We start from the raw sequence: 11,619 nt of genomic DNA, 5'->3' as shown, positions 1-11,619 counted from the left end.
ATCGTAGTTGTGTGATATGATCTTGCATCTTCTATCATACGAGTACAATCGATTGATTGGCTTGAGATCGTGAGAGTTCTCCAATAGGCAAGATAAAGAAGTCACAAACATCTTCGTCTCACTGTTTGTGATTCCTCGACAATCCGATTGTGTAGTCAGGAAGGATTGTAGAGAGGTGATTGATTAATCTAGGCTGTTCTTCGGGAATATAAGACCGGATTATCAATTGGTCCCTGTTACCTTGATTTTATATCTAAAGACGGAACAAAACCTAGGGTTTATCTTTGGGAGACAGATGTATCCTCTTATAAACTTTTCCGTGTGAGACAGATCTGTTTGTGGGTTACAACAACTCTTGGTTGTGGGTGAGATCATCTAAGGGAATCAAGTGCGTAGCATCCTGATGGGATCAGAGGCGTATGAGTACAACTGTACCTTGAATTAGTGGGAGACTGATTGGGGTTCAACTATAGTCCAGTCCGAAGTTAGCTTGGAGTAGGCTAGTGTCTATAGCGGGTTAATACAGTGTGTATTCAATCTGGACTAGGTCCCAGGGTTTTTCTGCATTGCGGTTTCCTCGTTAACAAAATTTCTGGTGTCTGTGTTATTTTTTTCCGTATTATATTTGATAATTGAAATAATACAGGTTGTGCGTTCGTGATCATCAACTTTTCTAATCCAACCTTTGGTTGTTGATTGTAGTTGATTGATCCTTGGACATTGGTCTTTGGTACCGTCCAAGTATTCCTTGTATTTGATAAAGACTCGTTATTGTTTTTAGCTTGAGTAAAAATCAAATCAAGAGAGAGATATTAACTCCTTGAGATACTTTTATCTAGATTGAGTCTAACTGTCTAGTTGATTCTCTAGCAAAGTATTTCGGAGTTAGTCCATACAGATTGCTAATCGAAATATTGGGTGGTGTTGTTAGACCCCCGCTTTTTCAAATAGCCTTAAACGCCTTTTTTGTGAATCTAAGGAAAGGATTAAGTCTTTAGAAGAAAAGGTGAACACTATTATTACTGAGAAGGATCGGGTTATTCTTAGGGGTGCGAAGGATTTAAAGGAGTTTAAAGAAACTATCCTCCAAGTTCAAGTGGAGCGGGATCTTGCTATAAGCGAAAAGAACGCACTTGTTGACCGAGGGAATTTAATCCGTTCTCGACTTCTTATAGAAAGTGATGCTGAATTTGAGTGTGATGCTAGGGTCTTAGATAATGCTAGAAGTGACTTAGCTTTGAATTTTAGCCTTGAATCTGATCATACTTCATTGATTAAGGATATTATTTCTAACAAAGAAGGTTGTTTATTATTCTTGTCCATCTGTTATTCTTTAAAAAATATTCTTATGCGGCTTTAACCTTTTGACCTTTTCTTCGCAGAGGATGAGAAGAAGTATCTTGAAAAAATTGAGAATCTAGAGGCGAGCTTATCCGCTCGTAACTCTAAATACGGCAGGATCAAGAAAAAGTTGACTGTCACTGTTTCTAACTTGAGCAAAGATGTTGTTCGCGTTCGTGATGTGGCTGTTAAGAAAGTATGTACTGATAATAACATCCCTTTGACAAATTACAACTTCATTGAATTTTCTCCCAACGAAGAAGGCTCTGACATCTCTGATAGTGAGCGAGAATATGAGAAATATGAAGATATTGATGAGGAGACGGATGAAGAGGACGGCGATTCTGAGGCTAAGGAGGATAATAAAGATGATATGGGTGGGAAATGGATATTCCTTCTGAAGACCTTTTCTCCCTTTTTGCTCTTGTAAATTCTTTGCCAGTTCTTTGTATATCGAATGTTTCCTTATCTTGAGACTTTTTTTTCAATGTGAATTCTTAAGCATTTGATGCTCCTTTAATGTAAATTCTCCTCTTGTTACTCCTGCGCTTATTAAAAGAAAAGCGATGTTATTTTCAATAGTTAGAATTAATCATGTGGTGATAATAATATGTGCGTGAGTCTATCATATGGGGGCGAGTAACACTCCTTTGTATGCTTTCATTTATATTCTTGCCTCTGTTAGTCGTCACAAGATGATTGAGTGACGCAGATATTATGTAGTACTATGTATGAATTTTCACGTATCTATTGGAAATTACATATGTAAAATTATGATATGTGCGTGTATCTGTATTATAGGGTACTTCATTATGCGGTAATCTATTACTTATCTATTCACATATTTTGTTTATACAACTCAATAATTTAATGGTTACGTCCGGATTACCCTTTTCTTTACCTCGCCTTATGAATGTGTTTTTATTTTCTGCCTCAGTTATATTCTGTTTTGCTATGTTGCGTCTATACATCTTCTTATTTCTGGTTGTGAGAAATACCCCTTGTCTTTTCATTGTGCTATTATTCCCGTGCGTTATCCGTTCCCCCATTACTTCCTGCAAAACAATATTAGTGTCAATCTTATTTTTCTCGTGAGGTCTTATTTAGCCTTCCTAATTAAAGATATTATTTTTCCTAATATATGATCTTTGTTTATGTGCGGAAAAATTGTAGGCAGTCCTTACATTTTCATGTAATGACCCGTTGATCTCGCCTTATCATCTTCTTGTATTATTGCCTCTGCAGGTTTTATTTACGCGCAAATACGACAAGCCTTAATACCCCCATGAGTAAAAAACCTCATGATATTTGCGTCTTTTGACACAATTCAACTCCCTAATGGAAGGTGGTGTCCTTATATTCCCCCGACTTCCCCTTCAAGGAAGTTTACCCCTACCGGGTTGGGGTGGGCTCTTCCCATCCAGTGATGCAATAATCAGTTATTTTGGCAGCCTCTTATCCCTCCGCCGATATGGCTCGTGGTTACAAGACCGCACCCTAAGTGGGGTTTCTTTGGACCGAGTGCATCATAGTCGAGACTTGTCAAGAGCGGCCAGGTACGCTCCAGACGCCCCAGGCACTCTTGACTCAACCGTGTACCCCGGCACCCTGATCGAGTTTCTGCACTACTTAGGAGAGACCTTGTCACCTTAATATTTCGATTTAGTCACCTCTCCTGGATGGGATTTCATTTCACCCCAAATGTCCATGACTCAGGTTTCAGGGTCGGTGTAGCTTCCCCCCGAGTCATGCTAACCAGGTTTTCCCCAATTATGACGTGTGTTAGGTCTTATCATTGCCTCTTGCTGTATGCGAACTAGGGTGCACGCCACAATTGGATGCCTATCCTCCCTAATTGGAGTCTTTACTTCTGTTGCCTTCTATTAAGGTCTTATTGTCGCCTTTTTCTGATATGATATAATTGGGTCTCATAAAGAAGAAGAACTTTCTCATTTGCATTCATGATCTTGATTAATACAATTCTGATGTCTTTCTGTCTTTATTTATTATTCTACATAATAAATACTGCTTAAGAACTTTTTATTTGGGATAACTTGTTAATTTCTCGCCTTCTATGCTTTGTTAAGTTCGCGTATGCTTTCCATAATATTGATTCGTATACTTTTTAATGCTTCAGGTGTGTTGTGACTGCCGCAGGGAGCATATTTACTCAGACACATTTGGTTCCAGAGTTCATTAGATGGCTTTTCTTCCTTTTCATCTTCCAACTCAGACATTCTATTCCGAATGACCTTCTTGACCCGATACGGCCCATCCCATATGTTCTCCATGCTTCCTTTACCATTTTTCTGATAGTGCGGTTTCTGCCTCAACACCAATTCTCCTTCCTGGAATCTGTTCTCGCTAAAACAATTGTTGTATTTTTTTTCTTGTGCGGTTGTTGTCGCTTTTACAGAAGTTCTTTGTACTTGATTTTCCTTGTGTACAACATCTACCGTTAATCTTTCACCTCGTTGATTTTCTTGTATCTTCTTTCTCCAATTTCTTCGGTTGCTGGCGCGTTCTTCACACTTGTCAACATCGATCTCTTGACAGGTTTTTCCTTCATTCGCATCTCCTCTTATTACTCCAACACCTTTAGGTAGGGGGAACTTGAAGCACTGGTGGAAGGTTGAGGCTACTCCAAGAATACCATTTAACCATGATCTTCCTATCATATCATTATAGGGTGATTCTACGTCAACGACGTAAAATACTATTTCTGTTGATATACTCTTCAGAGGAATTCGTATCGTTATCTCCCCCTTTGGCTTGTTGGTTGTTCCATTAAAACCATAAATTTTGTAAGTTGATGGAATGAGTTCCTCATCTATACCACCCATAGTCTTGTATGTGTGATTAAACATAATATCAACTGAACTGCTAGGACCTATCAGTATTCTATTTATAGCCCATGTGTTCGCGTCATCTTCTTCGTCTTCATCAGATTTTGCTTTTGGATTGATTTCTAATTTTACCACTAATGGGCTCTCGTGCGGTTCTCCTCCTCCTGGTACTTCCTCTGCGTTAAATGAATTCTTCCAAACTTTTAATGGCGATATCTTTGCAAGGTTGAGTATCTCTCTTCCATCACTATCTCTTGCATAAACTTGACTTAAGACATTATCGTGAAAATCTTCTATGCTTTGAATGAGTGTATTATCGAATTACAATATAAATTCTTTGCCTTCGCTCCTTCTTCGATCAAATATGTATTCCTCCATGTCTCTGTATCTCGTGCATGCTCTTCTGGTGGTGGTGGTGGTAGATTCTATGGTTGTTGCACTAGAAAATGGATGAGTTTTCCCTGATCAATCATTCTTAGTATGATTTTCTTCACATTTCTACAGTTGTTTGATGTGTGACCGTGGAAACGATGATAGGCAAAAAATTCTCTACTTCTCCTCCCTGGTGGTGGTTCATTTCCCACATTTGGTGGCTCAGGAATGTCTTCCATTAAAATTGCCGCTTCCTAGATTTTGTCTATCGCGGTGTTTAAATGCGACATATTTATCTACTTCCAAACCACTTTGCTACCTCCTGGGAATTGGTTGTGATATTTCTTTTGCCCTCCATAACCTTCTGGTTGGTTATCAAGCCTTTGAATCTTGTTATTTCCTCCATGATTGTTGATCTGCTTTTCTCTGTATTCTCTTGCAAACTCTTTTTGATCTCTGCTGCCCATGGCTACTAGCTTTTTCCCTTCTTCCATTACTTTCTTTCCTTGACTCCCTTGGGATGTACTTGCAACAACATTTGTTTTCCTTGGAAGTAGGATTGCATTCCCCTCATTTGCGTTTGTTATCGCAACTGGGTAAGACTCCATTTGTCTTTGTTTTTCTTCAAGAGCTATGTATTCCTTCTGGAACTTGCGTAACTCTGCCATGGTTATTGTATCTTATGTCCTGAATATTTGCATATACAATAAATCTATAGGAAAAAGTGCATTGATGAAGGCTAGTATAAGGTTTCTCTCATCTACTCGTCCTACCATTTTTCTACACATGCTTCTCCAACGCGTGGTTAAACTGCGCAAGCTCTCATTGACCCTTCTGCGTAAGCTGAACACCTTTTCAATCCCTGGGTGTAACATGTTATTGCTGATGTATTGTCCTAGGAAGATGTTTTGTAAATGATGAAATGATATAATGGTTCCCGCTGGCAATCCTTCAAACCATTGCTAAGATTCTCCTGTTAGGCTTGCCGGAAAGTATTTACACAACACCGCATCGTTTTCTTCCCACTGTAATAGAGACTGACTATATGCTCTTATATGCTGTATCGCACATGTGCTTCCATCAAAGATGTTAGTAAATACAGGCAAGGTGCATTTAGGTGGTACTGCTGCGAGTTGTATTTGTCTTGTGAATGGTGTTTTCCCCGCTTCTTCTATTGCTTCATCCAATTGTCGCCTACCTCCATCTCTCCGCATTGTCATCATTTCTCTCATCTCTGCTAATTATCTGAGTATTTCTTCGCTCATGATTTGGTCCACATCTTGCTGCATTGGTCTTTTCAACGTTGCATGTATTAATCTGTTGTCATGTCTATTTTGACGCACATCCTCTCGTATATCTCTCTCTTCAGCCTCCTCTCTCCTTCTCTTGCGTATTTCTCTTTCGTCCCTTTCATATACCTGTGCGGCATTATGTATTTCAGCTTCTTCTTCGCGCTCATATTAATTTCTCAACATTTCTCTGCCTTGTAATATAATTCTTCCTTGTTCTTCATCCTCTTCACCATCTTGATCATGATGTGTGCGATAATGTTCGCCTGCTTGTTCTCGTCTATTGCCTCTTTGGCCTTCTTGCATACGATAATGTTCGCGCTGTTGTACGTACCGGTCATCAGATGGTTGTTGTTTTATGCGTTGATCCTGTAAGTTGTCATCTATTGTATCTGAAAGTTTTCAGCAATGTTGTCTAAAGGTCGTTCCCACCTGGTATCCCTTCCACTAGATTGGCTACGTCTTGACGAACTCCTGCTTGTCCTTGACCTTGAGCTTGCACGTGTGGTTCTTCTTGATCTATGCTCTTGTAATCTTATATTCTCTTATCCTAACTCGTTATTCTGACGCGTCAACTTCGCACGTTCTTCATCTTCCCTCCTTCTTTCTGCAACCAAACTTTGTCGAAGTTCCTCGATTGTCATGTTCTCTTCATTCCCCTCTATTAACCCTGGAGCTCCAGTTCTTTGGTCTTATTCTTCTTTTGAATCTGTATTTTCGGTATGAACGCTTACTCTATCATAATCGATAATGTTATTTTGCACAGGTTCACTTTGGATATGAGTTTGGACTTGATTTCCTCTATTGTTTCTTTCTCCCATCCTTGAGGATTCAGAGATTTCGCTTCTTCTTCTTCCTGCGATCCTTTTTCTCCTTCTGATTGGTATTGCATGTTCTGCTGTAGATTCTAGTCTTACCATCTTTACTTTCTGGTAACAACAAAGGAAGAATTGTTCTTTGAAGAACTGAAAATTCAAACGATACAAATAGTTTTTCTGAGACTGTAACTTTTTATTGAAATTTTTAGATCTAAACTTCTAGTGACGGAAAACTATGAACAATTTGAAGCTTGTTTTTCAAGTAAATTCACCAACTGTGAATACCAATATTCCGCAGAGCACGTGCCACGATCTCAGTGGTCGTATACAAGATAATTGTGTATCTCTCGATATACAGAGGAATCCAAGTGACAGAGGATACCTTCGTAGATCTACTTTATCTCGTCCCAAGAAAGGATGCCTCGACGGCTAAGATGAAAGACGTAAAAGCCTAGTCTACGGAAAACCAGCTGGCGAAGGGACAGAGGTAGATGACATATCGAATCAGCATTAAATGCACAAATCTCTTATCTACACGCATAATTAAGGCACGTGGAGAGAGGTGATGTGGCAGAACCAGATTGGCAGAGGCTAGCGGTGAACGAAGGTACAATCTGTACTGAGGCTGGGGAGTTCCCGAAGGAACGTGGGTCAGATGAGGTGGCAGAGTTCGACTAGATAAAGCATGCGGGGAACGAAGTTACCATCTGTACTAAAGGTATATCAGGAAACGATGGACCCAGAGGCAGCAAATATATACTTGGAGCAGAAGGGGCTATAAATACCAAGCCTCACCAACAAACTAAAGGCATTCAATATCTAAGAGAGAAGATCTAGTCTTAAGCTTATACCTCTTTAATGTTTAGAACTTAAGTATTTACTTAAACTTGGGTTCTCTCTATTACTTTGGGAAGCATTTAAGATCTTTATAACCACCATAACTTAATACAAAACAATCACTCATTACCCCGTGGACGTAGACGAAAGTAGAACCACGTAATCTCTTGCGTCTCATGTTAACTTAGCATCTTTTACATTATCTTTGTATTCTTAGTTGTTATTGTGATCTTGAGTACCTTTTACTACTTAGCATTATCAGTTCAACAGAGACATCAATACTACTTAGTACCTGATTCTATGAGATGTACACATTACCACTAGTGGAAAATAGAAATAAAACCACTGTCAGGACAAGAAGTTATATCGCTAAAAACGACTGTGTCCATCAGCAGTAATCTAGAAGTGGTTTTTTCCAAAACGACTGTGTATGACAAAGGTTGAATTCTTTAAAAAAACTACTTTCTTCAACAGTTGATCGACAAGTACTAATAGACACAGTAGTTTTTATTGAAGATATTTTATAAAAAAAATTGATATTGATTCAGCTGAATCAACTGAACCAAAAACTAAAAGCTGAATCACAATTAAATTAATAATGACTTCAAAACTGAATTCAAACTTAAAAATGAAATTTATAATGGCATTAAAACTCATTTTATATTAAAATATGTATTCAGTTTACAGTTTCAATTAACAAAAATACTGCAAGTTCCAAGTCTGAAAACTTCTAATACTAAGTTGGAGAACCTTAACCTATATTCATATTGCAAGCTTAAGATAATGAATTGGCTTAACTAAGCAGCAAGGTTCTACCATCAGTTCATCATAATCTTCATCTGATAGCCAAGAAGCTCAAAAGCTATTCACCATGACTCTTTTTATATTGTCTTGCAACAAGCTTTGACTACTGTACAAATTCTATCATTCTTTCTTTTGTAGCTCCACAACTCAGTTCAGTAGAAGCAAATTTTCAGAATCTGCACATTTTCATCTTAATATTTATGAACAACATACACAATTTCAGAGTTTAAATGCTTCAAGGTTAATGTTCATAGATACATGTTTATGAGATAATCCAAGATATATACTTATGAGCTATATCAGTTCATGGAGAAAGATCAAAACTCATAGGGTCGGGATGTAAAACAGTTAGCTGCTAATGCTTATCTGAAGTTATAATGGATCTTACCAAAAACGCAGAGATATCAAATTTTACGTTAAATCTACCTGAGTTCTTGTCGAGCTCAAATGCATAGATTTTCATACAGATATTATGTAAAGGGTTGAACAAAAATAAATGGAAACTTACCTTTGAATTAGTGGTTGTTCAAAGATGTTCACGATTCTGCAACATCCTTTTTCCTCATTGCAACTACTCTCCATTCAGAGTTCAGATATTGTTCAACTCCAACAATGAAACAACAAGGAGGTTTAAGGATACAATAGGATATATTCTAGGTAGATTAAATAACACAACAATGCCAATGGTATGCCAGCTAGGAACCAACAGTCCATTTGTAAGTAGACCATGCTTAAATTTAAACAATGCAAATCTGGTAAACCATTTGCCAACATATACACATTTAAACTAAAAATGCATTCTGAAAACCAACAGGGGTGCTGAAATATTTTAATTAGGTGGCTTAGTTTCAATGAGAAGTTGTCAACCTGCATTCTTGTACAAGCAAGAATCCCTAGAGTCTCCCTTTTTTAGTTAACGAACACGATAAAAATGACATGCAGAGAGTTGAATATTTATAAAACTGATAAACTACCTGTTCTTTAATATCATCGTAATTCTTCTTACTTCAAACCTCTCTTGAACCTGCACATGAAGTGACCAATTAAATTGCAATCCCTTTCATACCAAATCAACCTGCTCTGCCAAACCTGCAAAGAGATACTACTAAGTTATACTGAACTCGTAAAGTACTACAATTTCGTAGAAACAAAGACCCATTTAAGTACAAACTTAAAGGTATTAAGAAGAAACAAGAGCTCAGAAACAAATCCTATGTAAGTAAGTATCATCACAATCAGGCATATCATAATTGATCACAATATTGACGCGTTCAATGTTTATTCCTGTATTAACCAAATCCTTGAAACCTTTATAGCGAGTCAACCTATGAAATGTAAAAAAAATCCACCTTCAGGGTATGCCTTCGCTTTTCTTAGTGATTTAATTTTCAGCAGTAAAGGCAGTATTATGTTGACTTAACCATAAGATTATTTTAAAATAAATTACAGTAGTATACTTGTACATTAACCAAATCACCAGCAGATTCACTAGGCACTCGCACCTTCATGCATAAATATCAATGCAACAAGACCGAATGTAATTAGATAAAATCTAAGAAAAAATAGAATGTATACCTTTCTTCCTGGGACATTCCAGAATGGGTGCAAATTGATGGGAAGTTGCACTGAAGATGAGGCACTCTTTTTTAGTAATTCCTTGTGGGTCTTGATGCTAAAATTACCATTGAACACAACAACATTAGTATCAGGCGGGGTAAGTGCTGAACCGCTCAAACTCGTGGAAGATCTCAACTTTAGATATAAGCATCAACATAAAATGATCAAAATAAAGTTTAGTTGCAAAACTTGTAAGCCAACCTTGCGTGGGAACACAAAATTATAACAACAACTTATCCAGCCACATACTCAATTTGCTACAGTGTCAAGAGGCCAAAGACAACAGTTTTTCCCATCCCAGACTTTACTTGACAGATAACATCCATAACCAAAAATAGCTTCATTCATGTTGAACTGATTGACAACCAAAATTTCCAAAGTATTAGGCTCTTCCATAAAGAGAAATACAATACCAAAGAAGTTCAAGTTTTTAACTAACAAAAACTATCTATGGGACAACACAAAACAAAGCCTCGGTATTACTACTAAACTTCAAACTATCTACAGTGGAATCGTTCCTTTGTATAGTACACAAAATCACACAAAAAACGAAAAAGAAAATAAATGGTCACTATAACTAGAAATATACGTGGAGTCATGGAGTAAGCCTTATTTAGATCTAAACACACTAATAAGGAAACGAATAAAAGTTGAAGTTCTGAGGAAGTTATCTAATACGAACTGCCTTTAATTATTCAGTTAAGAGATATAGACAATTTAATTTAGATGCACATAACACCATGATAAATACAAGGGACGAAAAACCATATTTAGATGAGAGAAACCTCAAGGGGAGTTGAAATGACTAAAATATATATGATAGCTTGTTCCTCACCACTGTATTCTGGACATTTACCATCCCTATGAAAATATAGTGCAGCAAAAATATAAAAGGTTGATTACTAAAGATCCCAGAAGCCTTCATTACTCTTTAATTTACGTTAAATCACAAAACTGCCTTCAGTTCTTGTGGCGTGAACTATATGAGAACAAAAATATTATATGATCAAAGCAACTCTCTTTCCCATAACATGAAGACTTATATCTTCTCAGTCAGTACCTAGTTTTGATATTCTGATGAACCATACAAAATCTTTCATACTATGAATTTTTCACTAACACAATATAAAAATATAGATTTATATACTAGCTGAACAACCTTCAAATCTCCAACTACCCACACACATGAACGAAACAACACACAACATGACACAATTATAAATCTGTACACACAATACCTTAAGTGATAAAAATACTGAAAATAAAGTGAATACAAATCAATTGGATATATGCTCAATCCCAAATCGACCACTGCTTTAATAAAAATCTCTGAGTCCAGAACTGTACATTCCAACATACCCCCTTCACTATTACAAAAGATTCACATTAGCCTCAAACTTTAAACCTTAAAATTCCATACATACTACCAGAAATCGAAAAATAATTCCAATTTCTAGGGCTTTAAGAAAAAACCAAAACCAAAATCAATCTCATAAATCCAAAATCATATCAATTTCACTCACAAGATGTAATTAACTTTCAGAAATCCAAAATCACTATCAATTTCATAAAAAATTATTTCTACATTCCAGCAAAATCAATCAAAATACAAAAGTTACATCAATTTCGTTAGAAAAATTTCTCAAATCTAGGGTTTTGAAAAACACCCAAACAAGCTCAGTCTCAAAAGACCAT

The sequence above is a fragment of the Papaver somniferum genome, chromosome 5 (genome assembly GCF_003573695.1).
Source record: "Papaver somniferum cultivar HN1 chromosome 5, ASM357369v1, whole genome shotgun sequence".
NCBI lineage: Eukaryota > Viridiplantae > Streptophyta > Magnoliopsida > Ranunculales > Papaveraceae > Papaver > Papaver somniferum.
Note: the sequence above shows the minus strand (reverse complement) of the source record.